Here is a 26,980-nt window from a genome sequence, read left to right as displayed (position 1 = left end):
CCGGTCTTCCCAGGCCAGTCCACCCACCAGGAAAACACTGGGCCCCAGGCAGTGACCCCAGGGAAGCTGAGGTCCCATCACTCCCCTTCTCAGCCTTAGCCACTGCTCAAGGCGCGATTTGGGGAGTCCACTCGGACACCACCCACTGACCCTCTATGGACACTTCAGAGGGCCTCAGGGGCTCCCACAAGGTCATCTGGCGGTCCCCATGGCACAGGCTCAGAAAAGTGACCTGAGCAGCCCTTGGGGAGTGCTGGGACCAAACTGAGGTCTTCCTCAACTCTCTCGAGGGTGATGCCTCGTTCCCCAGGAAATCTCATGAGTGCCAATGGCCCCGCAGACCAAAGGCAGGGAAGGCCAAACCCACACGGACAACCCTCCGCGTGACCTCTCCAATGTCAGGGGTCAGCCCAGCCACACTCCAGGGGACAGACAGAATGCACTCTGATCTCATGGACCCCAGACCCCCTGTAGCATCTTCTTTCTCCTGGGAAGTCCGGGCAGACGCAGGGACACACATACATCTTCCCTCGAGTTTTATGATGGAAAAAATTCAACCGCAGGGAGCTTAGTGCCAGCCCAGGAAGCAGGGCCACCCAAGTGAAAAGGCGGCCTGGCCTCACTGGGCAACTGGCTGCTTTTCGAGAAACACACCCTGCTCATCCACCACAAACATCAGCCTACAGCTCCCTGGTAAGAGGAGGGCTGCGAGCATGCCGGGCAAAGCTGAGGACGAGCTTCCGCTCTGCTGCCCGAATTGGTCCAGACGGCCTCCCAGGGAGAGAGCATGAGATCAAGTGCGAGCCCCAGCCATCAAGGAGGCAGGAGCAGGGACCTGGCCTCCTCTGTTCCAGGCCAAGCACCAAGCATGGGGCCAGCTCCTGACTGCGCCCCGCCCCCACCCCAAGCAGGCCACCAGGGTGGCCCAGGCCCTCACTCATCTCACGGTGCTGCTTCCCTGCTTGGAACCATCTGGTGGCATCTGTGAAACAGACAGGTCATCGGAGGTAGTTTACTGAGCGACCACGATGTACCAGGCACAGGGCCACCGCAAAAACAATGGTCAAACTCTCACTTACAAGAGCGTTTCATGACCTGGTTCTGACTACCCTTCTGGCCTCATTCCCCACCCCTTCCCTGCTGCCAGCCCCGCCCGCCAAACAAACACAACCACCTGCTGAAAAACAAGCATGGTGTCCCTAACAAGTAGGGGTGACGGTGAGGGTCTGACTCCTCGGTCCACACCCAGTTTCTCGTTCTGGTGATGCATCTCAATCCTGTCTAGGAGGGCTCCCCGTCCCTGCTCCCGGTCCTGGGCTCCAGGGTGGGCACCCGGGCTCACTTGACTGCACTGGGGCATCACCCACCCCTGTGATGGTGAGGATGCAGACCAGTCAGAACCAATCCTGGGGCCTTTGCTTAAATGACCTTCTGAGAACCAGGCCAGAAAGAAAAAAGGCAGACTAAGCTTAGCAAGAGAGAGGCACTTGCTGATGCCAGGATTTGAGCTTCTGGATCCAGCTATGCCTGAAACCTCTTAACTTTTTGGCTGCTTAATCCAGTTCAGCAAACCGGTTGTGTTTTGCTTAAGGCTAACACCGGGTTGTCTGTCTTTTGCAACTGGGAAAGTCCTAATCGACTCACAAGGCAAGCTTTTTGAAGACCACTTTTTTGCTTATACTGTGTCTTGCACCTGAATAGCCTGAGGTTACCAGGCTTCTTTTCAAGGAGACTTTGAAACCAAACTCAAATTCCCTCTGGAAAGCCTGAAACACACACACCCGTGTTACTTAGATGCCCCTACGCTGTGCGTCTCCATACCTGTGTGCTCTTTCCATTCATTCAACAGTCTCTCACATGTGCTGAGCACCCGAGCCCTGCCGCTTGGCTCACTCCAGGGGAAGATGCTGTGGCTGCTGGCTTTCTTTCCTGTCTCCCCCACCTTGAAGGAGGGACTGGTTTGCTCAAGCACCCAGCACAGAGTTCGGCACACAGCAAGTGCCAGATAAATGTCCACTGAAGGCAGAGGGAGCAGTCCTGCTTATCCACCGACATGTTACATTCAAGTGATGAATACAGAAATACAGAACCTGGTCTGTCCGGGAGCAAACCCTGTCAGTCCTACCTTCAGTCTATCCAGAACCCAGCCATCCTCATCACCTCACTGCCTCCTCCTGGCCCTCAACATCAGCCTCCTTTTGCCCAGACCCTCCAGGGTTCCACCCACTAAAAAGCAGGTGTTTCACAATGGCCCACAGGCTCCCTCCAAGCCCAGCCTCCTCCTGCACCTCCTCCCCCTCTTCCACTCTGTCCTGCCTTCCTGGCCTTCTGGCTGTTCCTGCCACATGCTAAGCCCCTACCTCTGGGCCTTTGCACTTCCCAAGCCCCTCTGCATGGTACCAGGTACATTGGGCCCAGGCACTAGGGCGGCAATCCCTCAGTTCCATCAGACCTCTACTCAAAGGTCATCTCATCACAGAGGCCTTCCCAGCTAGCCGAATTTAAATGGCAAATGTTCTTTGACCCCAGCACTCCTGCCTCATGCCCCAATGACATGCCCATGACTTTCAGCTTCCCAATGACATTCACTTGGTTATTTGCTTATGACCTGTTCCCCAACAAGAATACTTGCTTCCTAAGGGCAGGTGTCTTGTTCACCTCTATGTTCCAGGGCCTGGAACAGTGCCTGGTACACAGTAGATGCTCAATGAATACTTGTAGAATGAGTAGCTCTTTCCATTCCATGGTGCCACCTGCCACAGAAATGGCCAAGCCAAGCTCCACAGAAATGCCACCTCCCTGAAAGCAGCACCTAGAGCCTCCACGTCTACTCCACCTTCTGAAAGGTGTAGTCTGACATCCCTCTTGCCTGTCCCCTACTGCTCTAGAACCTTCCCCCAACTGATTCGTAGCTTCTCTGCACCCCCTGCCTTCCAGGTCCCTCATTCCTTGAAAGCTCGGTCTCCAAACATGCAAGAGCTCACCACTAAACAGCCCAAATCAACCCTAATGTGCAGGGCGGGCAAGTGCCCAGACAGCACGAGGCAATCTTGGTCCCTTTCCTCTGCCTACACTGGCAGCTCTTTCCTGGAAAACCCCGAGTCAGCGGTGGGAGCAGGAGGCAGGCTCTGTCAACTGCCACATGCTGAGCCCTGGGGTCCCCACGTCAAGCATCCACACAAGCCCTCCATTCAGGGGCAGCAGCTGGCAGGTGGCTGCGCTTCCAGACAGGACTCCCACAGCCCCCCCAGCGCCCGCCTGGCACAGACCCGCTTACAGGGCACCTCCCATCCCAGCCTCATCCCTACCACCCCCACCCACTTGGTTTTCCAAGAAAGAATGTGTCTGGTCTGGATCCGACAGCACTGGCTCCGCGACAGGAGAACAGACTTATTGTCCCAAACACCACCGTCTCGCCAGTGTTGGCTCAGAGAGGTCAAAGATCACAGGCGTTATCATCACAGTGGGCCGTGGCCCCTGGGCGGTCATACCCGTTCCCGGGGAGAGTCTGGGTGCTGGGAGGCGCTGGCCACCTCCTCCTCCCGCCGGGAGCTGCACACAAAGTTCCCTTTATGGGAACACGGCGGGCTGGGTGCTGGCAGTTTCAGCCTCAGGGAAACCAGGTTTGGGTTTTCTCTGAGGGCACAACCAGTCCTTTGTCTTGACTTTGCCCCATCCCCACCCGGCCGGCCGGCCTCCCTGTCGGGGACACTGTGTCCGGGACCTGAGCCCTTCCGAGCGGACCCTTCTGAGGCTGGGCCCAAATGTCTACACCACAGAAGACAGCAAGGCGTGTGGGAGCAGCACTGAACACAATCCACGCCCCCCACCAAGACCTCATGGGGGGCCTACCGCGCAGTGAGCAATGGGATCGCAGTGGAACCTGCCACAGAGGAGGGCAGCACAAGGGACCCCAGCGAATTGGGACACGATTCAGTGATGTGAGGAAATGTACAGCCCCACTCAATGCTGGCACTGTGCCCACCATGGGTCCAAACAGTGAAAGGACAAAGTGCTGTTCACCTGGAGCCCCCTCTGGCCGCATCGAACACACCAACTTGCTAAGAGAAGCATGAACGTGTGATCATCCACCGGGATTTGGTCCCCTACTTTGGCACACATGAAAGATGTGCCCTAAAAAACGCAGGAAAAAGAAACAGGAAAAAACCCCACAGATTATGCCTGAAGGGAGCAATCAGGGTGTCCCGAGGGGGGATTCTGGAGCTGGATTTTGGGTGCCTCCACCCCGCCGGCTGGTACGTATCAAGCCTGCCCGTGACACCCCGCACCCCACCTTGTGTCTGTATCCTGGTTCTCCTTCCTGCAGGAAAAGTCCCCCCAAATTTCACATGAGCTACAGGGAGGAAGGAAGGGAGGAGGCCCCACGCTGCACAGCCCTGCTGTCTGTGAGCACCACAGCAGACCTGACTCCTCATCCCCGGTATACCCAGCAGGGGTGCCAGTGGTGTGGACGTGGCCTTGTCTCCTGGAGGCCTAGGGACCCTTACAGATCTGCAAAGGCTACCTCCCCAGAATCTGCCTAGGGGACTCAGGTGCCCAAAGACACAGGCAGCCAGGTGTGGGCAGGAAACCCCCTCCCAGAGGGGAGATGGGTCTGGTGTTCTCTGTTCTCTGTTTTGTGCACACCTGGATTCTATGAAGACTAAAAGTGAAGCCCGAGGTGAGCCCTCCATGGCAGACAGGGCTCCAGGCCGGGCGAGGAGGCCGCACAGCCCAGCACTGCCTTCTGGGCGTCAGGAGACGTCGAGTGTGCACCTTCAGGTCACCCCTGTCATCCGGGCTGTGGGGAAGCATCTTCCAAGACCTCCCATGCTCTCCACCTGCAGTCCTGGAGTGACAGCTGCCCCCCAGCCAGCCTCGGGGAGGAGCAGAAAAACCCTGGTGATTTTTCGGAAGGAACATCCACCGCTGAGCACCAGGCGGAGGAGCTGGGGAGCCAGCAAGGGCCCGGGGGGAGCCGTCAGGCCTCCTCGGCTCCACCTGGCAGGAACTAGTCTGCTCCACGGAGACCGGCAGAGCCGCCGGCCCAGCCAGGGCACTCGGCGGAGAGGAAGAGGTCGGCGCTCAGACAGGAGGTCCGGAGTGTGGATTTCCCCTTGTCCAGCAGGGCTGCGGGGAGGAGGCGAGGCCGGCCAGGCATCGCAGGGCTGCGGAGGGCTGAGGTCCCCGAAGGCCAGAGTGGGGCGGAGTCGGGTGGGGCACCTCACTCCCAGACACTCGCAGCCCCTCCGCACACAGCATCAAAGAGTGACAGCCAGACACTCACCGCAGGGAAGGTCACATGTGGGTCAGTGCCGGCAGCACGGGAAGGGAGTGACCTATTTCCAAGGCCCATTCAGGAACCTCTCTGCCAGGCCAGACGTCTGACGCAGCCAGACGACAAAGGGAAGGGGGCTGGGGTGGGGGTGCGGGAGGTGTCTGATGGTCCAACACGGCACCCCTACCCATCCCAGGAGCCCCCACAGCTGCGCCTCCACCCCCTGCTGACCATTGGAGTAGCCAGGGCAGGGCCGATCGTGCACAACTACCTGCCACCCTGCTCTGGTGCTCCTGGCTCTCCAAGAATATTCTAATTTTCAGTCTCGGTGGAACGAGAGCTGGTCCTGGACTCCTCAGAATGTGCCCCAGGGTCCCCGTAAGCACACCTCTCCCTGAGAATGATGCCATCTCTCACACGGCTTGGAGGGACACCCGTCACCCCGGGCCTTATTCACAAACATCTGCTCCCAATCAACCATCGGTCAGGACTTCAAGTCCACCTGCAGACAGGATAGGTCACCATAGGAATTAGGGAGGAAGAATCAATGCTAATCTACTGAAAACTCGTGAACATCAGAGATGGGCATGGGCTTTAGAAGTGACAACCATGGGTTCAAATCCCAGCTCCAACTCTCCCCTAGCGAGGACCTGAGATTTTTCTGGTCCTCAGTTTCCCTGTCTGCAAAATGAGGACAATAACCTTATCTGTGTCACAGGGGTGGCTTCAGGGTTAGGCCATCCAGTGCACATGTGTCCTGGTGCCTGGTTTGTATTGAGTGCTCCCGAAACAGAAGCCACAGAGACGAGTCCAAGGCAAGAAAGGAGCTCAGGTACCAGGGACTAAGCCCAGTACAGGATGGGAGCTCAGGGGAGCAGGTATTGAAACCCTCTGCCCACTGCTATTCCCAGGGGTGCACTACCCAGGACAGCCTCTGCCCTTCTGCACAAGACACATTGTGGCTGCTCCTCAACTGGGGTAGAGGCTACAGAGCCCAGCGGCCACCATGGGTGGCGAGCACTGACCTTACTGCTGCTGTTCACTCCCCGGCCCCACTCTGCCCCACCAACTGCCACCCGAGATACCACTGCAGCTGAACGAACCTCCCCCGTGAGCTTGGCCATGCCTCTGGCTGGTCCAAGGCACCCATCCTGTCTCTCATGACTCAGGATGACTCACAGTTAACATTGCCGAGATCGGGCTGGTCCTGGAGTCCACGGCACGGTCCAGGGACAATCAGCAGCTTATTAAAAAAAAAAGGGGAACCTTCCTTGCTGTGGGTCTCAGACGTGATGAAGGACAGGACTAATGAGCTGCTGTGTCCGCCTCCCTCATCGCTGCCTAAACTGCTCCAATGCACTCTTACCCACTTTTTGGCTGAGTAGTAAGTGTTCATTAAAGGTGTGAAGAGCCCAACTGCTCAGGCTCCTCCCTGGCAGGTACCAAGGTGATGGCCAAAGGTCAGGGCACTCTTGCAAAAGTCACATTGGGCCTGCTCTCTCCCAAGAGTGCACCCTGGGGCTTGGAGGCCACCCTGTGCCATCCAGGATATTTGGAATTCCACCCCACACATGCTTTCTTTGTAAAGAGTTCTGGCTTCCTGTACCACTAACCCAGAAACTCGACACTCAAAAGCATCAGCTAAGCCCTAGGAATGCGAATGTTTCAGGGTTTAAGGGCTTTTGTCAGGTGGGGGTGGGGTGGGGGCACAGGGGTTGGAAGAGAAGGTTAGGAGGGGGACAGGACTGTTGTCAGTACCTATAAGCACACTGCTGCCTTTTCTAGCCAAAGTGCATCTCATCCCTTGGCCTGGGGAGTGGGTCAGAGACTCAGGGATTCAGAGATGTGAATGGAACAGAGAAGATAATGCCTGTTTTAAAGGGGGAGGAGGTCTTCCCCTGAAGCCTGGGGGTGGGGAGTGGCCCCTCCCAGTCATACCAACTTTTCATGAGCAGAGCATCCCAGAATTCCAACCCACCTCCACCAGCCCCAAGAGTGAGTATGGCCTTAAACCGCCAGCGACATAAATGAAAAATCCTCCCCAAGGAAACAAGACACAGAGCCCACCTTCCAGGGCACCTTCTAAAAGAAGGCCATGATCAGCCTGGGTGGGGGGGGGTGGTCAGCCCCACAACTGGGATCAAGTGAAGCCTGAAAAGCACTCAGCCGATTCAGTCCTACGTGTGCTAGGCACTGTCTTAGGCACCTTGACTGCCAAAGGAGGCAGTCAGAGCCCCTGCTCTCATGGAGACAGACAGACATCAACAGGCAACCGCAGAATATGAGCTGATTGGGTCAAAGACGCTAACTTTTCCATTGCTGTTGGCTAGCCGGTTCGTTCATTCATCCGATGAATGAGCCCTTGTGGTGTCCCAGCCACTGTGCTAGATGGGTGCAGGACTTGATGGTGAGGACCAAGGTCTCTGCCCAAGGAGGTGTTCCAGTGATTCCCACATCCCTCAAGACCCCATGGTGCCTCCTGAGTTCCTCACAAGCTCCCGGGACAGGCACTGAGCATGGAGATCAGCTCCTTCAATTAATACATTAGGAACACTGAGCAAAGCCACTGGGTATAAGAAGCCCCATCGATAATGTGCTCTGGAAAAGATGCAAAGGGGTCTTCTGGCTCTAGGACCTTCCAAGACCTGCCAGTCAGACAAGAGAGCAGGGGCACACACATCTGTAAAGGACAGTGGGGAGGACAGGTGAGAGCAGGTTAAAGCCCAGCACAGGGGTAGAGGGAGGGAGGAAGTGTTGCAGGTAGGCCCCCAAGATTGAGATCCTCCCAACACACAGAAGGGAGTCCTTGCCTCCGGAGAGACAACAATGATTATCATTCTTCAGTCTGTGTTGTTTCTGCTATAACCCCCTGCCTAAAACAATGACTGGCACATTGTGGGTGCTCAGTAAATATTTGCAGAAGGGAGTTTCTGCTCTGAAAGTTTAAGAGGGAAGCAAAGAAAAACCAAAGTGGGGGGGTGGGAGACACCCAGAAACAGTGAAAAAGAGACACCAACTTGGGCATCCAGAATCCCTGGCAGGGGACCTGGCCCTGTCCTGAGCAGGTGAGTCCGGCTACCACAACATAAATCACCTGACCCAGTGGGACAGGAAGTACACATTCCCCTCCACCTCTTGGAAAAGGAGAGTGTCCTGCCTCTGACCCCAGGACCAGGCAAGCAGGTGGCCCGCCCAGGCCCAGACCCAGTCAGGGTCTTCCCAGGAGGTCTGGGGCTGGAAGCTGGGGGACAGGCTTCCCACCTAAGGCCAACAGTTCATGCAACCACAGGACCAGTCAGTATGGACTCAGGAGTTCTCTCAAAATGACCTATCTCCAGCCGCCAGGTGGGACAGTGTTTGGGAGCCCCACCCTTCCAGAGGTGGCCCTATCAACAACACCCCCCACCCAAACCATGCCAGCACCTGTCAAGACACCTGGGACTGGAAACATCCCATGCTTCAAAGCCACATAAAACGCATGGCCCCTGCCACCCCAATCCAATTCCCCCTCAGTCCCCTTTCCACACTCCAGTGTGGACACCCGCTCCCTCATTCAGCTTCTCCCCACTGCACATGAGCATGCAGATCACATGGCTTCAACCAGCCTCTAACCCAAAATGGTCTCCACCTCCTCCTCAACTCAATTCAGGGGGCTCCAAGGAGGGGTGGGGTAGGAAGGCCCCCAGGACTGTCCTCATCCCTCCTGCCGGCCTCTCCTCTGTCCTTGCCCTTCAAGGCTCCAGATGGGGGTAGCATGGGAGGGGAAGCCCTGATCCTGTGGCGCAGGGCGTGTTCCACAGGCAAGGTGAATGACACGTGGCTGCAGTGGTTCACAGGGCCCAGCCTCCGTCCACCTCCTCTCTAGCCAGCCTGCCATGTCTGCACACCGACTGCTGCAGGACGACCCTCGCCTGGGCTGGGTCTCTGGGCCAGGGGGCCTCTCCTGCGAACTCTCCCTGCACCAGTCACACCGTGTTGTAATTATAGCTCAAGTGACTGTCCCCACCAGACAGCACATCCTCCAGGGCAGGGGCCTGCGTCGTCCAGGGTGAACCACCCAGATGGCTGGGTGTGCCTGAGAACAGTTCTTGGAATGAAGCAAACAACTGCCCACCAGGCAGCAGCCCCACGATCTTCGTCTAGCCTTTATGGTTACGATTCTGCAAGGGGAGCATTGGAAAAGGTTAAAGATGTGGAAAGTGAGACTCGAAAAGTCTAATGTGTCTGGGATCCAGGTCAGAAGCCAGGATCCAACCTCATGGTCATTCCAGGACGTACAGGAAGCCTGGCGAGGTGGCGGCTGGATGGAGTGTGGCAGGAGTGCTATGTGGGCTACAGGTGCAGGACTGCCTGGAGGTGTGCCTACGCCAGAGTGGTGTGTGTGTGTGTGTGTGTGTGTGTGTGTGTGTGGTGCAGCCACTGCTCTGCATGGGCAGTCATGGCCCCGGGTGCCCATGCCTATCACCGGGCCCCGGGACACACCATCCCTCTCTGTGCCTCAGCTTCCCAGAATAAACGCCACGTCCCCCCAAGCTACCCGGAAAGGGAGTGAGTCTGGCAGCTTCCTGTGGTTCCCACCTGGCTGGCAGGGGCTGAGCCTGTCCATCCCGCTTCCCCGGGCTCCCAGGGGACGCCCAGTCACACTGTCTTGCCCAGTCCGGGCTCTCCAGGGCAGGCCCAGGGTACTGGGAAGTTCCAGAATAGCATGGGCTTAAAAACCCAACCAGGGCAATCACACAGGGTCGGGACTCCCCTTGGGTCTTGGCCCGTGTCTGTGTGTGCCGTCGGCCTGGCCCACTCGGCAGCCGGCTTGCAGAGAGCTCTGGCAAACATGTGGGATCAAGGGAGGCTCGATGAAAAATAAAAAGCACCCATCCAAGAAGCCTGTGGAGCTGCTGGGACTCAAAAAAAAAAAAAAAATCGGTTCCCTTTGCCACAGGAAATCAGTTGCGTGTGGCTTTGAAATGGTCTTTTCCCACCTGGTGATGTGAAAATCTCCCTCCCATGTGTACACACACACACACACACACACACCCTTCACCTCTTGCCCTGGGAAGGCCATGAGTTTGACTCTGGCTTCCAACCTGGATCCCAGACAAATTACTTTCCACATCTATAAAAATAGATAGAACAGAACTATAAAAATAGGTTTCCAGATTCCTAAAAATCCTGGAGTCCTTGATTTTAAAGGTATTAATTAAATGCTTATTACACACTGGGTACCACCGCACTCCCGGCGGTTTGGGATACGGACAGCCTCTTCTGCCAGTGACAGATCTCTTCCCTTCTCTCTCTCTTTCTAGTTTTTACACATCCTAAGGTTCAACTTTAACATCGCCTCTTCCAGGAAGCCGTCCTGGATCCCTCTGCTCAGAGTAAACTCTGAATCCCATCTAAATACTCCAGAACTCTGCTTACCTCTCATTGCCTTTAGGACCCTCTGCCTAACATGATATTCTTTGAGAGTTAACCATATATCTGGCCTCTTCTCTTCCAGAAAGCACACAAACAAGTACTCAAAGGCCAGGACTAAAGATGATAAATTCCAAGGCATGTTCCCTCAGAGCAGGAAGGCACGTGGGTGGTAAGGCCCCACCTCACCTCAGGCCTTGAATCCCAGTTATGGGAAGGACAGCACCTTTCACCCATGTCAACTCACTCCATCCATGTGGTACTCTTATGCCCCCATTTCACAGAGGGGAGACCGAAGCCCAGACCACAGAGAGAGGAAACACCAGAACAGTACAGCCGCCTCCACCTGACTCCCAGGCCAGACTCCTAGCTGCTCCAGCCCCCAGACCCAGATTAAACACAGTTTCCCAAGGTGGCTTCCTCCAGAGAAAAAACCCTTAAACCAGAACATCACACAGGGCTGCGTTTGTGCCCTGGGGCAGCGGGACGCCTGTGGGCTCCGAGATGCCCAAACAGTCCCTGATCTCTTGGTAAACAGCTACTGCCCCAAAACCCCCAGGTACCTCCTTCATCAATCAGCCCCTTTGCCACCTTCACCCTCTCACCATCCAGCAGTGACAGAGGTCATGCCTGGCATAGCAGGATCCTGCCCCAGGCTGACACGAAGGTCTGCCCTGCACGGCTGGTGCTCACGCCAAAGCAGCATGCTAATATTACCAGGTCGAGCCTGTGTGAGAACACAGACTCACACCCACCCACCCGCACCCACCCCTCCTTTGTCCCCTGGGAACCGCCTCTCACCCTCTAACGTGCCCAGGCACACCACCATCTCCACCTCACCTGAAGCAGGTGGCCCCAGCCAGCAGGGGAGTGTCTCCTTCCCAGGCCAGGTCCCCCGGGGAATGCTGTGAGCTCCAGGGTGGGCGAGGCCAGCCATCCCACCTGGCACCGTCCTCCCACCTCTCCCCACCCTCCTCCCAGGCCTGCAGGGCTGAGCGCGGAAGCCCACGGGGCCCTGCACCTCTCTGAACTCCCGCACCTGGTCCCCGCTTGTCCATGACTAAGCAGTTTCCACCTCGGAGTCTGCCTGCCAAGAGGCCCCGCTGGCCGCACGGCCGCACCGGGATGCCCGGAGCCGCACACACTAAACCCATCATTGGCCAGACCTCTTCTTGGGAAAGAAAACCCCCTCCATGTTTTGTTTTGTTTTGTTTTCCCCTAAAATGAAACAAATCCACCCACGTAGTTACTGGAAACTCAAGCTTGTGAAACTGAACCGTTTGCAAAGAGAATTAGTCAGCAAGCTTGTGAGTAGCGCCTCTGTGGGTGGAGCGGCCCGTGCTCTCGAGGTTCCCGAGCCAGGAGGGAAGTGGGGGTCCCGACACGCAGGCCAGGTCCCCCAGACTGCCGGTGACGCGGCTGAACGTGAGGGCGAGCCTGTTTGCGCCAGGTGGAGGGTGAAATGCGCTGCTTACCGCGTCCCCGTCCCCACTTTGTGAAACTCGGTCATGAGAGATCAGACTCGTATTCAGATCCCACCCCATCCAGTTAGTTGAACCCCTGTGGGTCTCAGTTTCCTCATCTGTAAAATGGGGCAACAGAACCTGCCAGGAACACTGCCAGGCTCACAGGGACCATCTATGGGAAGTGGTTTGTGTCTGGCACCCAACAGGCGGCAACGCGTGCTGCTGCTTGAGGAGGTGCCTGCCACCGGGGAGCTGTGGCTAGCGGATTGCTGTAAGGCTCTGTCCCTCCAGTTCTGTCCCTCTCGCTGCAGCAGAATCGGCTGAGCTGGTTTCCAGCCCTGCTGCCTTACCCAGGAGGCAGCCTGGGGAGGTGGAGGGGGGCCAGGCCAGGCGCCCATAGGTACAAGTCCAGTCCTGGATTCCTAAGCCCTGAAGCTCCGTGACCTTGTCTTCTTCGCCTGTACAAGGAGGGCTCAGACATTTTATTGTGTTGTTTCTTAAAAAACAAACAAACAAAAACCCCACTAAGTTATTTGCCAAAACCACCTGGATTCCTGGATTCTCTTAGGTGGAAAAAGAAACGGACCCCACAGTGACCCCACAGTGCGGTGGATCCAGGGCTGGGTAAGAGGCCACTCCCTGACACAGGATACACGCGCTCTGCTTAGCCACAGCCCTCCCTCTCCCTAGAGCCTTCCACCCGGTGCGGGTGCGGGTGCTTCATTAGTGCCTCCCTCCCAGCCTCTGGGGGCATCTCAGTTTGTGACCCAGTTTAAAACCCTAATTTTATGTAGGAGCACGACCTCAGCCACTTGTCACTAGAAATATCCACAGTAAGTGTCCCTCGGGAAGGTAATTAAAGTCTGATGCTGCGGGCTGATTTTTCTTGGAGAAAAACAAGACGATGTGAAAAGACCTACGCCCCAGTCTGGCCGAGGGCAAATCAAGGAGGAGACAGTAATTCTCTGAAATTCTTTACGTGATTTACTAGACGGAGTGCAGAAGCGAGGGGCTGGGGTCCTATCCTCAGTTCCCTAATTGCTTCCCTCTCCTTTCGCTAATGAACCAAGAGGCCTGGCTCTGCCCTCATCCCTCTGGACGCGCAGATGGTGGGCAGTGGGGGTCCAGATGCTGAGGCGCGGGCCTCCCAGGGAGGCTGCTTGCAGAACCAGAAACCACCCCCCCGCCCCAGCTCTCCCAGCTGGCTATGGTGTTCTGTTTATTTGAGGGGGCAGGGGAGGTAGGATTCGGTGGACACAGCCGGATCTACTCACAGCCCAGCAGAGATGCTGAAAATGTCAAGTGAGCATTTGAGGGCATTCTCAAGGTGTCTGGGTCACTCCTGAAGGGAAAAACACAGGATTTAGGATCTCCAGTCTCTTGTCTCTCTAGTAACACATCTTCATTCAGTTTCTGCTGAGCACCTGCTAAGGGCTGGCCAGCGAGATGCAGCAGGGACAGACAGGCCGATGGGAACCAGTTATCATCCAGTCTGCGCCCTCGTACATCCTCCACCTGGGGACCCATCCTGCATTCCCTCCTTTGTCTGACTAAGGCTTCTCTCCTCCAGAAAGTTCTCATCCCCCCCCAGAGCACCCCCAGCACACTCATATCACGTAATTCAACACTGTGTGGCAACCCAATGACTACTGCCTTTTGACCCACTCCCCATCCCACCAGATCATGAGCCTCTACATGCTCAGAGCCCTCGTGGGGCAGTGATTCAGAGCATAGACGGGGGATGCATCCAGCCTGACTTCTTGGCTGTGTGATCCCAGGCTAGTTATTTGACGTTTTGGGGCTTCAGTTTTCTCATCTGTAAAATGGACACAATCAACTCCACTCTTGGGAGCCCTAAGTAGGTTAATGCATGGAAGGTGCCAAGCATGGTGCCTGGCACATAGTAAGTGCTCAATAAACAGTAAATAAACTGGTCTAAACCCAGGAGGAAATGTCAGTGTGCACAGTCCACTGGGGACACACAGACAGCCCTGGGCCCAGCTTTGGGCAATTGGAAGAGTAACTGCCAGTCATTTCCCCTTTATAGCCTCCATAAAGCCCCAAACTCTACCTAGGCAGCTGTTAACAGGTACTTTCCAAGACTGAGGCTCAGTGAGATAACAAGGCATGAGATTGTCCAATCCTCACAAAATGCAGCTCATGAGCTGCTTACCCAAGGAACTTCCATGACTGTACTGCTTCTACTGGTGCCCACACTCAAAAGACTAGAAACTGCAATCCCCTGACCCTGGTTTCCACCTACAGAGAGTGCTGGCATAGTGAGAAGTCACAAATTCAAGGATGGTGTTGCTGGCTGCCATCAAATCAACAAAGTGGACATTTACAGTGGGTGAACTGCATGGCATGTGAACTGTGTATCAATAAGACTGCGGAAATTGAATCCTGCCTTAGCTCCTGCTGTATGCACTCTGAGCCTTGAAGAGACTGCATCCCACTATAATACCCAGAAAAGTCAGGTTCTACCTGCTTTGTCTTTTTAAAAATTCAGGGGGAACAGTGACACCAAGGCAAAAACTCGTCATCACAAGGGCTCTTGTATCCTCATGCTTGCGTATTCTCTGGCTTAAGGTGTGAAAGACAACTCCATTTTTTCACATTGCCACACCACAGCTATTTTATCTGGTTCCCCATGGATGCTCCAAACCCACCTTCCCAGAAAGAATACAGAGGTCACATCCCTGACACCCAAAATATGGCAATCGAGCCACATTTTGTGCCCAATGCCCAACAAGTTGGGGCAGAACCATCCTGCCTGGCCCCCAACATTGACTTTTACCTGCTCCTGCCCCTCACTGAAATGTTTTGGGTGAAGGGCAGAGGCAGGAGGGGGCGATAGAAAACCACCCTCAGTCTACTTCTAGGACACTGGCCCCCAAACTTATTTTCAGCAGTTCAATTTCCCCCAAAGTTAAGTCTTGCACAGAACCCTACTTCCCCCCCAAAAAAAGATCCAAGTCAGATGCTCTGGTCTTCCCACTTGGGCGCGGCAGCCCGAGGCTCTACATGAAACCAGGGCCCAGGGGATGTGGCATCCACAGCACAAGAGCCCCATCGGGGCTTCTCTGGGGCTTCGATGTTACCCCCTGAGCAGGACCTTTGCAGACAGGAGGGTGTCCCGTGCACAGTAAAGAGACAGATGAATGGTGATAACACTGCTCTGGGTCATGGAGACGTGGGGTCATGAGACCCATCTCTGTGCCTGCATAGCCTCTAAGTTTTCCACTTAAAATATGCATGTAAACATGGACAGCAAAGGAAAACCTCAGGGGTGGTGAGACACCTGAAGGATTGGGGGGGGGAACCTGGTCTCAGTTCTGGACTCAGCTCAGACATGGTCCCCTGGGTCGGTGCCATCTGGGCATCTCCCTCAGCACAGGGGCCGTGACAGCCGGGACAGCTCCGGCATTCAGCGAATGTTGGCTGGACGATGAAGCTGGAGCCGTCTGGACATGGCTGAGTGAGACACGGTGGTGAGGAAGACGGGCTTGCTGCAACCCTGGGGGGTACAGGGTGGGAGTGGAGGGGGACAAAACATGCAAAATACAAAACAGCTCAAATTTGGCCCAATAGGATAAAACCAGAAGGAGAGAGGGGAAATCCCTATCTTTTTTAACACTATGTATCTCCAAAGATGATGAAGTTTGTTCAAAGAGACCCTGACATTTATATATAATTTACATATAATTAAACACATTTCACACTGGTGTTGCCCCTTAGGGTGATTCTTTCAAGCTTCACAAATGCAAGGTGACGTTTCTCATCAGAGCTTCTAAAAATCTCCAAATTGCAAAGACCCTCAGACAAGCAAAAACCCTCACAGGTCTCCCCCTACACCCTCCTCCCAACTTCAGAGTAATTAGGCAACGCACTTCTGATTCCCAGGTTTTCTGATATGTCCAGGGGGTTATCCCTCAGAAATCCATGTAGGTGCCCCAAGAACTTGGCATGGGGCCCCTCACCCTGCACAAAAATCACCATGCTCTGAATCCTGTGTTTTATGTCAGGATTGCATGAGGCGTCCTGGGATCAACCTAGCAGGAAGATCCTACTCATGTGGCCTGTTTCCTGTGCCTTCCAATGGTGGGAAGTTAGCTCTGGCGGGTCCAGGAGCCTCAAAGAGCCTCCCCATGCTCTCACCAGAGGTTCAGGCCCACCCCTGCCATAAACCTCAGCCTTGCTCAGACCTGTAGCCAATTGCTGATGGTTACGGTCTGCTAGGAGAGTCCCAGAGCGTCCAGGAAAAGGACCAGGGGCTTGATTTGACTCCTAAGAGGACCTGGCCAGAGTATTCAATGAAGGAGGCAGAGGCAGATGGAGACAAAAATTTCTAGTTTATCCATGCCTCTTAGGAACAACTTTTGGGGTGAATGGGGTAGGAAGGGATCTAGGGACACCTCCTATCCATCCGCCCAGGGCCTGGCATTCGAGGCCTCCCTGCTGTACAGCAACCTTCCTATGATCCTCCTCCTAATGGTCAGTCCCTCCTCCTTGGGGTCACTCTACCTCCCTACCCCTATCCCGAGACCCCTCCCCCAGCCTAGCACAAATCGTCTGGAACAGTCACAGGAGGCTCTCCGTGCCCACCCAGCACACCTGACAGCTAGCCAGTGATTCCTGTGCACACCTGTCATCTCTATCTGCTCCATCACAGACTCTCGCCAGCATTATGCCTGGGGACAAGAAGTGCTAAATGCCCCCCCCCCGCCGTGTGCTCAGCAGTCACAGTAGAGAGAACAGAGGCTGTGGATTCAGGCCAGCCTTTTACTATCCACGCAGCTGTGTCTCCTCCAGCAGCACAGAAAACATCTCTGAAGCTCACTTTCCTTATTTGTAAAGGGGCAGGCCAGACCTATAACTCCTAGGTTAATGTTTGAAGCATTAGAAATCCGTCTACAACAGCAAGTACAGTGCCTGACACACAGCAGGCATTTGATAACAGTTAACACCATTTCTGAAAGAGTCATGCTTTGAGCAGACAGGAGTCGAGACAACCTCACTGAAATATTTGCCTGAGGGTGGGAGAGAAAAGGCAGGGGAAAGTTGTCAGGGGCTCCAGCAACGATAGAGCCAACATCCCCGGAGGTGTGACAGGTCAGGTCTTCTCCTATGCTGGGGGACACCCCACTGGTGTCCTTTCTACAAACCGCCCCCCACCCCACCCACAGCGATGGCACCAGGGCTCTGCAGGGTCCCCCAAGGCAGGGGAACTGCTGATCCATTCAAGGGTGGACACGGAGCAAATGGCACACTGGTCAGGGCATCGCTGCCCCACCCAGTCATGTCCCAAATGAGACAGAGACAGTCCACTCCCTTGGGGCCTGATGGTCGGGTCTCAGCAAACACCCACAGGAAGGAGACAGAATGACCAGCTAAAGCCAAAGAAAGCCCTGGTGCCAGACGGGCCAGCAAGATTTGAAAGTGGCACCGAATTGCAATACTGCCAGTGCCCACTCCTAGAAACAGCTGCCAGCTCCAGGTGGCCTGGGGGAGAAGCAGCTCCATGAGCTACTGACCCCCAGCCTCGGAGCCAGTCCACGTGGGGACACATGTGGCATTGCTGCTTGAGATGGAGGGGGCGGCGGGTGGCTGCACGAAGTGAGCCTGAGACAAGGTCATGCCCTACAGGCCACATCTCAGATTTGGGGATTTTCCCTAAGAGCAACATGCCTATGGATGGGTTTCAAGAGAGGAGTGGACATCACCAGGTGTTCATTTAAAAAAGATCACCGGAAAAAGTTTGAAACAATGAAAAAGACGGCCAGCAGCAGGAGAGCAGTGGCGATGGATACACAGAGGGGCAGGTGTTTACAGTTCTAGGTGAATGTTTTAGACAAGCTGTCTGGACAGAGCTGTCCCCACCTTCAAGTGGCCCCTGAGTGAGCCACGAAGGGAAATCCAGCTTCTATTCAGGAAACGCTGCAATCTTCCATGCCAAACGTAATTAGCCAGAAGCCAGACACAAAAGGTCCCAGAGTGGATGATTCCAATTATAGGAAATGTCCGGAATAGGCAAATCCAAAGAGACAGGAGGCGGACCGGTGGCGGCCAGGGGCTGGGGGTGGGGGGCAGGCACAGTGACTGCTAACAGGTATGAGGTTTTCTGTTCGGGTGACAAAGATTTGGGGAAGTGGGTAGAGGGGCAGAGGTGATTGCACAGCATTGTGAATGTCCTAAATGCAACTGAACTGGTCACTTTGGGATGGTCTGTCTTAGCTTATATGAAATTCACCTCAATTTAAAGAAAAGGAAGTAGTCAGGACCCCAGCACATATTAAGAGGCAGTGAGGGCTCTCCACCGGGGCCCCAAACCCATTTCTGCTGGGAGTGCCATCATATCCTCACAAACTTGGGGCCCCTTCTGACTCTCAGTGACCCGCTATGTCCAGTTATCAGGCCACAGTGACGTCTGGTCTTCTAGCCTCTCACGTCACTTATTTCTGCTTCTTCGAGGCAGAGCTTCATGGGTAAGGGTGTAAACCCAGGAGCCAGGCTGCAGGGCTGGGCTCCCAGCTCCTCCCCTTATTGCTCAGTGGCCCCAAGCATCTGTCTTCTCATCTGTAAAATGGGGCAGCACCGTCTGCCAGGCTTCACAGACCACATGAAGCCTGACTTCACACACACGTAGCACCTGCAAGCGCACCCAGACTCACCAGCCTCCAGTAACTGTTGTTACTAATGGGGCTCCAAGCCCAGCACGGTGCCTGAATTTCTGTGCTTGGCCTTTCAGAGCTGCCTCTTGTCCACCTGACCTCTGCATGTGCTCTTCTTCCTCCATCATGTTCAAACCATCCTGGCCTGGCTTTCCTGTGCCCCTAAGCTGGACCCATCTGCCTACCCCAGTCCCCAACACTCCACCCATCTCCACCTCCCCGTCCGGGTGGTGAGTGAGGGGCATCCCACAGGGAAGAGTTCTTCCCAGCCCCCCTCCCCACGCCATCCCAGCTCTGCTCTGCCCAAAATGCTCTTCCCGGTCCAATCCTGGCTACTCAGAGTGAACACTTGCTGAGTCAACTCTTCTGGAAGCAGCATCCACCACGAGGAGGCCACTCTGCTATAGGGACCCACGGCCAAGGGGGTAAAAACGACAGACCTAGAGGAGTAGTCTCCCCACAGGCCCTCAGCATGGCCCTGAGGAGCCCATGTCAGAGCTCCCCCTCCCTACCCCATAGGCCCCCTCCTGGTGTCTGCCGGCTTCTCTGCCCTCGCCTAGCCCCAGCCAGCGGCACACTGGCCCCACTCGCCTCCCATGCCTGCTGTCCTTCCACCAGGAATGCCCACCTACCTCCCCCCACCCTCCCCACCACGCCCTGGCAAGGTCATCACTGGAGACAGGCTGATCTCCCACACCAGACAGAGAGGTCTCTGAGAGTGACACTCCCCCTCCCCTTTGTATCCTCAGCCCAGCAGATGGGCTGCATACTGTAGGTACTCAATATGTGCCTACAGTATGCAGCCTACTCATTCTTTCAATATGCGCGAATGAAAGAATGAATGACAAGCAGTCCAAAAATAGTGAGAGTGGAGGCTTGTTTTGGACTTCTGGAAATTCTCCCGGGGGAAGTTCTGGTAGGCACATTGAAAAGGGCACCAGGGTCTATGGTGGGTGGGTCTGTTGGGGACGATGCCACCCCCCGCCCCAGCACATCGAGACTACGCACTGTGGCCAGTGCTGATGCACGTCACCTTCCTGAACCCCCACAGCCGCCCCACCAAGTGGCGGCTAGGGTGCAGTTAGGGTGGCAGAGGCTCTAGGGGAAAGCCTGGGTCCAGGTCATCCAGCAACCAGGGCCTGGCACCTTCCCAGAGCCCAGATTCAGGTCTCTCCAAGCCCGCTCAGAAGCACTGAACTACCGGCCCTGCCCACATCCAGCCGTCTTGTGGGTATCCAGTAGGAGCCTACTATGTGTGCTGAGCACTGAGGGCGGAGGGATGAGCGACACCCACAAGGCCTGGCCCTGCCCGCTCCCCAGCCCAGTCCAGCAGGATGACTGCCAGCTTCCCCGTGGTTCCTCGAGGGGGTGAGTGTGTGTCTGGCTTGGGTTTCTGGGTGGAAGGTGGAGGCAGAGCCGCCGCAGGAGCACCATGTGAGCCACCGGGCCCGGGAGGAGGGAGGCACGTGGGAGTCAGGGTTTAAAACCTAAGCGAGACGGGCTTGCAGAACATCCAGGTAGAAAAGTGCTGGACTGCACGGAACATGGGCGGCGGGGGGGGGGGGGGGGGGGGGGCAGTCAGCGAGACATAGATGCAGGGGATTGAGACTGTGAGGGACATTAGGAGGTGGGGGGGAGGGAGGATGCTGGGAGGGAAGGACGCCTCCCCCCCAACGGAGGCTGGTGCAGAGAATTCCCTAAGCAGGAAGGAAGGGCAACAGCATCAAGGCAGCAGGTTCAGTGATTATTGGCAGTTGGGCCAGTGCCATCCAGGAGCTCCTGGAAAGACCCAGAAGTGCCAAGGAAGCAAGGAAGTGGAGACCAGAGGCATTGACCTGGGAGTGGGAGGCAGGCTGGCAGCAGTGTCTGGAAGAGCTGCTCCTCTTAGCCTGAGGGCAGCTCTAGGGGCTCAGGGACCAAGGGGAGCCAGAGCCCTGGGACTCCCTCCACCCCATGACCCAGGCTCCCTGGGCCCTGCGAGCTCCCACAGGCAGCCTCATCTTATGTCCGAGCAGCTGGAGGGGGCAGCAGCCTGTGGGGCTGGGCCAGTCGCATCAGGGCAGAGAGGGGGCCCAAGCAGCCCAGCATCAGTGCCCTCCTTCCCCGCACCTCCCCCCCCAGCACCCCAAAGGCCCATGACGAGGCCCCTCCCTGGAGCTGTGCTTTCAGGGAGTGCAATAAAAGGAGACTAAGAGTCCATCCATGGATGAATGGATAAGCAAAATGTGGTAGATCCATACAAGGGAGTATTATTCAGCTTTAAAAAGGAAGGACATTCAGGGACGCCTGGGTGGTTCAGTGCTTGAGCATCTGCCTTTGGCTCAGGTTGTGATCCCAAGGTCCTGGGATCGAGTCCTGCATCAGGCTCCCTGCATGGAGCCTGCTTCTCCCTCTGCCTATGTATCTGCCTCTCTCTCTCTGTGCCTCTCATGAATAAATAAATACAAATCTATACAAAATAAGATAATTTTTTTTTTAAATGGAAGGACATTCTGACACAGGCTACACCACAGAGGAACCTGAGGACAACATATGGGGTGAGATAAGCCAGTCACAGAAGGATAGTGCATAGGATTCCACCCACCTGAGGGATGTAGAGGAGTCAGACTAGAATGGAGAGTGCCAGGGGCTGGGAAGAGAGAATGGGGAGTTGGCATCTAATGCAGACAGACTTTGAGTTTTGCAGGCTGGAAAAAAGAGTCTGGGAGATGGACATAGAGGCAGCTGCCCAGTAGCGTGAATGTGCTTGATGCCGCACCACTGCACACTTAGGGGTGGCTGAGACAGGAAATTTGATGTTATGTACATATTACGATAAAACAAGAGATAAGTTAGAAACCTCCAAACCGAGGGAGGCCTTCCCACCTGGCTCCTGGGCAGCCTGGCACCCACTGTGGAGACCCTACGCCCAACCCTCACTGTCAGAGGTGGACCGTCCAGAACACACGCAGGCCCAAGCAGGTACACTAGGGCCTGAGGATGCTGGTACAAGGGTCTCTCCCCCAGTGCTAGATGAAAATGCCAGAGCAAGGGTTCTATTCCCTGGCATGCCTCATCTCATGCCAGATGCTCTTCTGCAAACCCCCTTGAAAGGAAGGTTCCAGAGTTTCTGTCTCCAGCCAGGCCTCTCTCTAGAGCTCCAGGCCTAGCTGCCATCTGGACACATCCACAGACCACTTCTACCTAGGAGAGGCTTAAGGCACCCCCATGCCCCTAGCCCCTAGCCTTCTCTATCGGGTCGCCATCCACTCTGACCCTCAAACTAGCCAGGAGGCTCACAGACATTTGTAGTTCTTCATACTTCTTCATACCTTGTGTCCAAATAGTTACCTAACCTGAGGATTCCACCTTGAAAATGCCGCCAGCCTCTGTCTCAAGCAGATGGAAACAGATGCAGCATGACACAAGGAAACATTTTTAATCATCACAGGCCCCAAAGCAGAGACAGCATTTGCGTGGCCACAAGCAGCCTGTCTGGCAAGGGCTGTTCACAGTGGGGGCAGCTGTCAAGACCCTGTCACCAGGCAGATCCTGGATTCCTGCCCCCTGTGGCATTTACATCCCACACGGCCTTAGTCTTAGGCCCAAATCACCCACTGTGTCCCTCATTTTCCCAGAGACACCCCAAGGGTGGCAGGTGCCCCCACGCTCCTGCATATGTTACCCGCACAGTGGTGTGTTCAATCGAGACGGTTAAGCTTGGGTTGAAGCTTGGGTCAGGTGCCATGCTTGTTGACAAACCACTTCCACATCCTCTGCCGCCCAGGCCCATCTCGAAGCCCATGCCTACACGAGGCCCAGCCTCAATGGGGAGCAAAGCAGGGTTGTGCCTTTCAGGTTCTCCTCCGCATCGCCAAGGGAGGCCCATGGGGAGCCGAGGCCTTTGGTTGACGTGGTTTGTCCCATGACCAGCGGACTCATTTATTTGCAATGTTAAGCAATGAACAGGACTCTTAAAACACAAGACAAGCCAGAAGCTTCCCAAAGACTCTGGGAGGGAGGTGGTGGCCACACCAAGACAGATCTCCCAATGAGCCATCCTCCTCTTGCTGCAGCCAGGAAGGACCCTTAAGTCCAAGTCAGGAAGAGTGTGCTTACCTCAACCTGCCCACAGTGGGGTCAGTCTATTTCTTTGAGACTTGAGATTTCACTTAAATGCTTAGCAAGGACTTACAGGAGACCTGACACCACATCCGAGATTTGTATCAGAATGGTCCAGCATGAGTGTGTGCGTGTGTACGTGTACACCTGTGTGGGTGTGTACAGATGTATGTGAGCATGGGTGTGCATGTAGGTGTTGACACTTGAAGCTGGTAAGGGGATCCTACACCCTTCTCCCAACTTTGGTATATATTTGAAATTTTCCATAATAATAAAAATTTTTTCATTAAAAAAATAAGGGGCACCTGAGTAGCTCAGAGGTTGACTGTCTGCCTCCGGGTCAGGTCATGATCCCAGGGTCCTGGGATCAAGTCCTGCATCGGGCTCCCCGCAGGGAGCCTACTTCTCTCTCTGCCTCTCATGAATAAATAAATAAAATCTTAAAAAAAAAAAAAAGAGCTTAGGCACCAAAAATAGGGTTAGAGTTTTGTTCTGCTCCTGGTAGCAGCAAGACTACGGCTGGATCATATGGCCAGCCATTCCAACCTCAGGAGGAGGTGGATGGTAGGAGAACCAGCTCACTGCCTCAGGGTTCTTAAGAAAAGTACAAGGGTTAGTGTGTCAAGGACTCAGATGAGAGCCTGGTACTAGCAGGTGCTATAAAACCATTTCCTACTCTCACTACCACTACCACCGTCATCATCAAACAACATCATGCCTGTAAAGCATGCAGCACATGCCTGGCACCTGGCTGTGAGCTGGACTTTTTAGATTAGGAGGGACTCACTCTATCAGGTGACTGGGAAAAAAAAAAAAAGCACTATTTTGGAAGTCTAAAATAAAAGTCTGGGTTCATCAGTCAGGCTTGTGAGGGAGGGGCAGGGTATTGTATCCTTAGGCTGGCAGAGGCACACCTACGCCTGCCCTGTGCTTTTGCCCAATAAAGATCCTCGTTCTCAAACTTTTCAGAAACCAAAAAATAAACTGATTATGCACAAGAGCCACAACCTATTTCTTGAAAAGAACTGGTGTGAAATTCCTGGACAAAACCCTCAAGCTGTAGAGTCAGAGGTTTTCCTAAGTGTGAAAACACAGCAGTAGGCAAGTCTCTGCTCACCCAAGGAAAGGAAAGGTCCAAGGGACCAGGCCCAGGCAGGGGAGCGCAGTCTCCATTGTTCCTAGTGAACAGGGTCAGCACTGGCCTCCACCAGCTAGACCCCCGTTCTGTTCCCAGGCTTCAGAGGAGAAATTAAATACCTACACTGAATGCCTGGGGGACCCACAGAGTTTTAGGAGGCAGCCCCAGGAGCCCAATGAAGGGTGGTTTTACCCTTGTTGGAGCAGCGCAAGGAATGTAGCCTCACCCAGCAACAAAGTGACATCACCCAGGGCCCCTGGCAGGACCACTCCTTCCTAAGAGCAGTGCGACCCCTAGAACCCACGATCACCCCATAGCCCCGACCTCCCTGAAATCAGGTCTGCCCCTGCTTGCCCCGTGACTGTCAGAACCATTGTGGTCCACGTGCCACTGCTTCCCTGATGTAGCCAGGCTGGGAAAGAAAAGGATTCGTAAAGTTTCTGCATTAGGCCACTCTACACCTCCCCACTGGCAATCTCCGCCACCCCCCCCCACCGCCCTGGGTAAAGCACTCTCTGCAGAAGAAAAAGGAGTAAGAAAACAAGAAGTGCTTAAAATGATCTAATCTTGTCCATCACCTTACAGCTGGGGAGGTGTGAGGGGCCCGGCCCATGACCTCAGCACCAGAGGCTGTAACACTCAGCAACAGCCAGGGCTACGGACAGCCTCTGTAAGTCAGCCCCCCTCCCCGGGCCTCTGCCGGGAAGGGAAAGGTTGGCCTACACAGATGCCCTGTGAGTAAGATAGGGCTTCCCTAGCTCCGTGATTCCTCAGCAAAGGGAAGCCTGTCTCTGCCCTGCATGCTTAATCTAGCACTTTCCACCACCTAGAGGGGGAGTAGCAGAAAGGGATGGGGCAGAGAAGGGAAGAGAAGCCCCCACTGCCTTCCTTGTTTGCTGTCCTCCCAACACCAGGGGTGCAGTTCTGGGGCCCCCTCCCCAGCTGCCCTATCCCAGGAGAGAATTTTGCCAAGGACACCAAACTGTAGTCACCAGGGATGGCGTTTTTACCATCACCACCTGTTAAAACTCAGCTCATGACCAGTTTCTGATGCTACCGGCTAGAGAGTTTAATTAAATATTACTCACTCAGGAAGCAGCCCCTGCCAACTCACCCTCAAACCCTCGGGTTCATTTTCAGAGAAAAAGAGAGAGAAGGAGAAGGAAGGCTGTGTCCGCTTCAGCTGGCACGGGCAGGGCGACCGGTCCGCACAGCCCACTTTTGAGAAAAAAAACCAAGCAAGGAATAGTCAGGCCAAGCAGCTCTCGGTAACCAGCAGCCCCACTGCCAGGTTACCATAGATGGCACACACACACACACACACACACACGCACACGCACACTCATAGAGACACACACTCACCCCAAGCAGATGCACTCACCACACTCGCCCCAGGCGCACACTTACTGATGTCCACAGATACACAAAGACACAGAAACACACACTGCAGACACACACACACACACTCACGCACACTTAATCTCCCAGACACACTCGTACACACCACTCTGACGTGCTCAGACACACACACACTCACACACACACTTGCAGTCTCCCATCAGGGGAAGCCACCGCGCCTGGGGCCAGGAAGCATTCCAGGAGCCTTTGCCCTGAACCCAGACAGGACAATCACCAAGTCCCCACACAACCGGGCCGTGCCACCGACAGACCCAGGCTGCTCTGGGTTGTTTTTTTGTTTTTGTTTTTTTTCTGTTTTAATCGATCTGCTGACACAACACTCGGCTCCCCCCTTGGTGCCGGGAGAGGCTGCGGCGGCTCCGGGACGGCGGGGAGGGAGGCGCCGCCCGGGGTGTCGCCCGGCGGGCTCCCTGGGGGAGGCGCAGCCGCCAGGGCGGGGGAGCCCCGAGGGGGCCAGGAGGGCCGCGCCGAAGATCCGGGACCCGACTGGCGGGAAAAGCGAAACTAAGTTCGCCGAGCGGGGTCGCGCTGCCCCCGGGTGGGAGGGGCAGGTCGGCGCCCCCGCCTCGGCCCGGGGACCGTCGCGGGAACTGGGGCCTCGGCGCCCGGGCACCTGGGAATCGGCGGGGGTCCCTCCCCGCGTCTGCAGGCAGCCGAGCTTCCACCCCCGGCGCCACGGTGTCCGCGCCGCCAGGACCCCCGCCCCGCCTGGCCCCGCCGGTGGGACCCCTGGACGCCGCGACCCGCGCCCGCACCCGCGCCCGCACCCGCGCTGGGCGGCGCCCGGCCCCCGCGCCCGGGACCTGCGGGAGGGAGGGGTTCCCCGCGGCCCCTCACCCACCAGGGCCCCAGCGCGCAGCCCCGCGCCCGCCAGCCGCTCCCCGAGGGCCACGGTCCCCGCGCCCACCCCGCGCGGACCCCACCCCGCGCCCCGCCCGTGCCCGCTGCCTACCGCGCCTGGGAGGCCGCCGCCGCCGCCGCCGCCGCTCTTGGGGCCGAGGAGGCCGCGCCCGCCCGCCGCGGGGAGAGGAGCGAACTCGTCTCCTCCCGCGGCCCCGGCGCCAGCGCCTGGAGCCTCGTTCCGGCTGCGAGCGCGCGGGGAGCCCGAGCGCGACTTCTGTGCGAAGAAGAAAAAGCAGGCGAAGGCTTTAAAGTGCTGCGCGGGGAGCGCGCTGGGGGCGGGGCCGGCGCCCCGGGAGCCCCGCCCGCCCCGCCCCGCCCCGCCCCGCCCCGCCCCTCGGCCGGGCTCCCGCTCCCGCTCCCGCTCCCGCTCCCGCTCCCGCTCCGCCGCGCTGTGCGCTGTGCGCTGCGGGGGGGCGGCGGGGCATCCCGTGCCGGGCGCCCCCTCGGCCGCCCCCCGCCCCCCCCCGGCCGCTGCGGCGCGCGGGGAGGCACCGGAGCGTGCGTCCCTCCGGAGGCGTCTTTGGGAAACGCCGGGCAGCCTCCACCGGGCGAGAGGCCGGGGTGCAACACCCGCGGGGCCGCGGCCGGCCGG

The 26,980-nt window shown here is 56.3% G+C and overlaps 1 protein-coding gene across 3 annotated transcripts in view; it reads right to left on the bottom strand.

Moving 5' to 3' along the window:
• The window catches only part of SPSB1 (splA/ryanodine receptor domain and SOCS box containing 1), a 69,172-nt gene extending 42,537 nt beyond the window's left edge, over positions 1 to 26,635 (bottom strand). The window contains exon 1 of one of the 3 annotated variants that reach the window (XM_049109550.1): positions 26,438 to 26,635. The gene's annotated coding sequence lies outside the window, so the exon portion shown is untranslated. Of the gene's footprint in view, positions 1 to 13,430; positions 13,496 to 25,180; positions 25,285 to 26,437 lie in introns of those variants that run through there. The other 2 variants (XM_049109549.1, XM_035715789.2) reach the window with 2 other exon arrangements.
• Between the last annotated feature and the right edge of the window lie 345 nt (positions 26,636 to 26,980).

The sequence above is a fragment of the Canis lupus genome, chromosome 5 (genome assembly GCF_003254725.2).
Source record: "Canis lupus dingo isolate Sandy chromosome 5, ASM325472v2, whole genome shotgun sequence".
In the NCBI taxonomy this organism is placed as follows: Eukaryota; Metazoa; Chordata; class Mammalia; order Carnivora; family Canidae; genus Canis; species Canis lupus.
The sequence above is the reverse complement of the archived record's forward strand: the minus strand, read 5'-3'. Positions and strand labels throughout refer to the sequence as shown.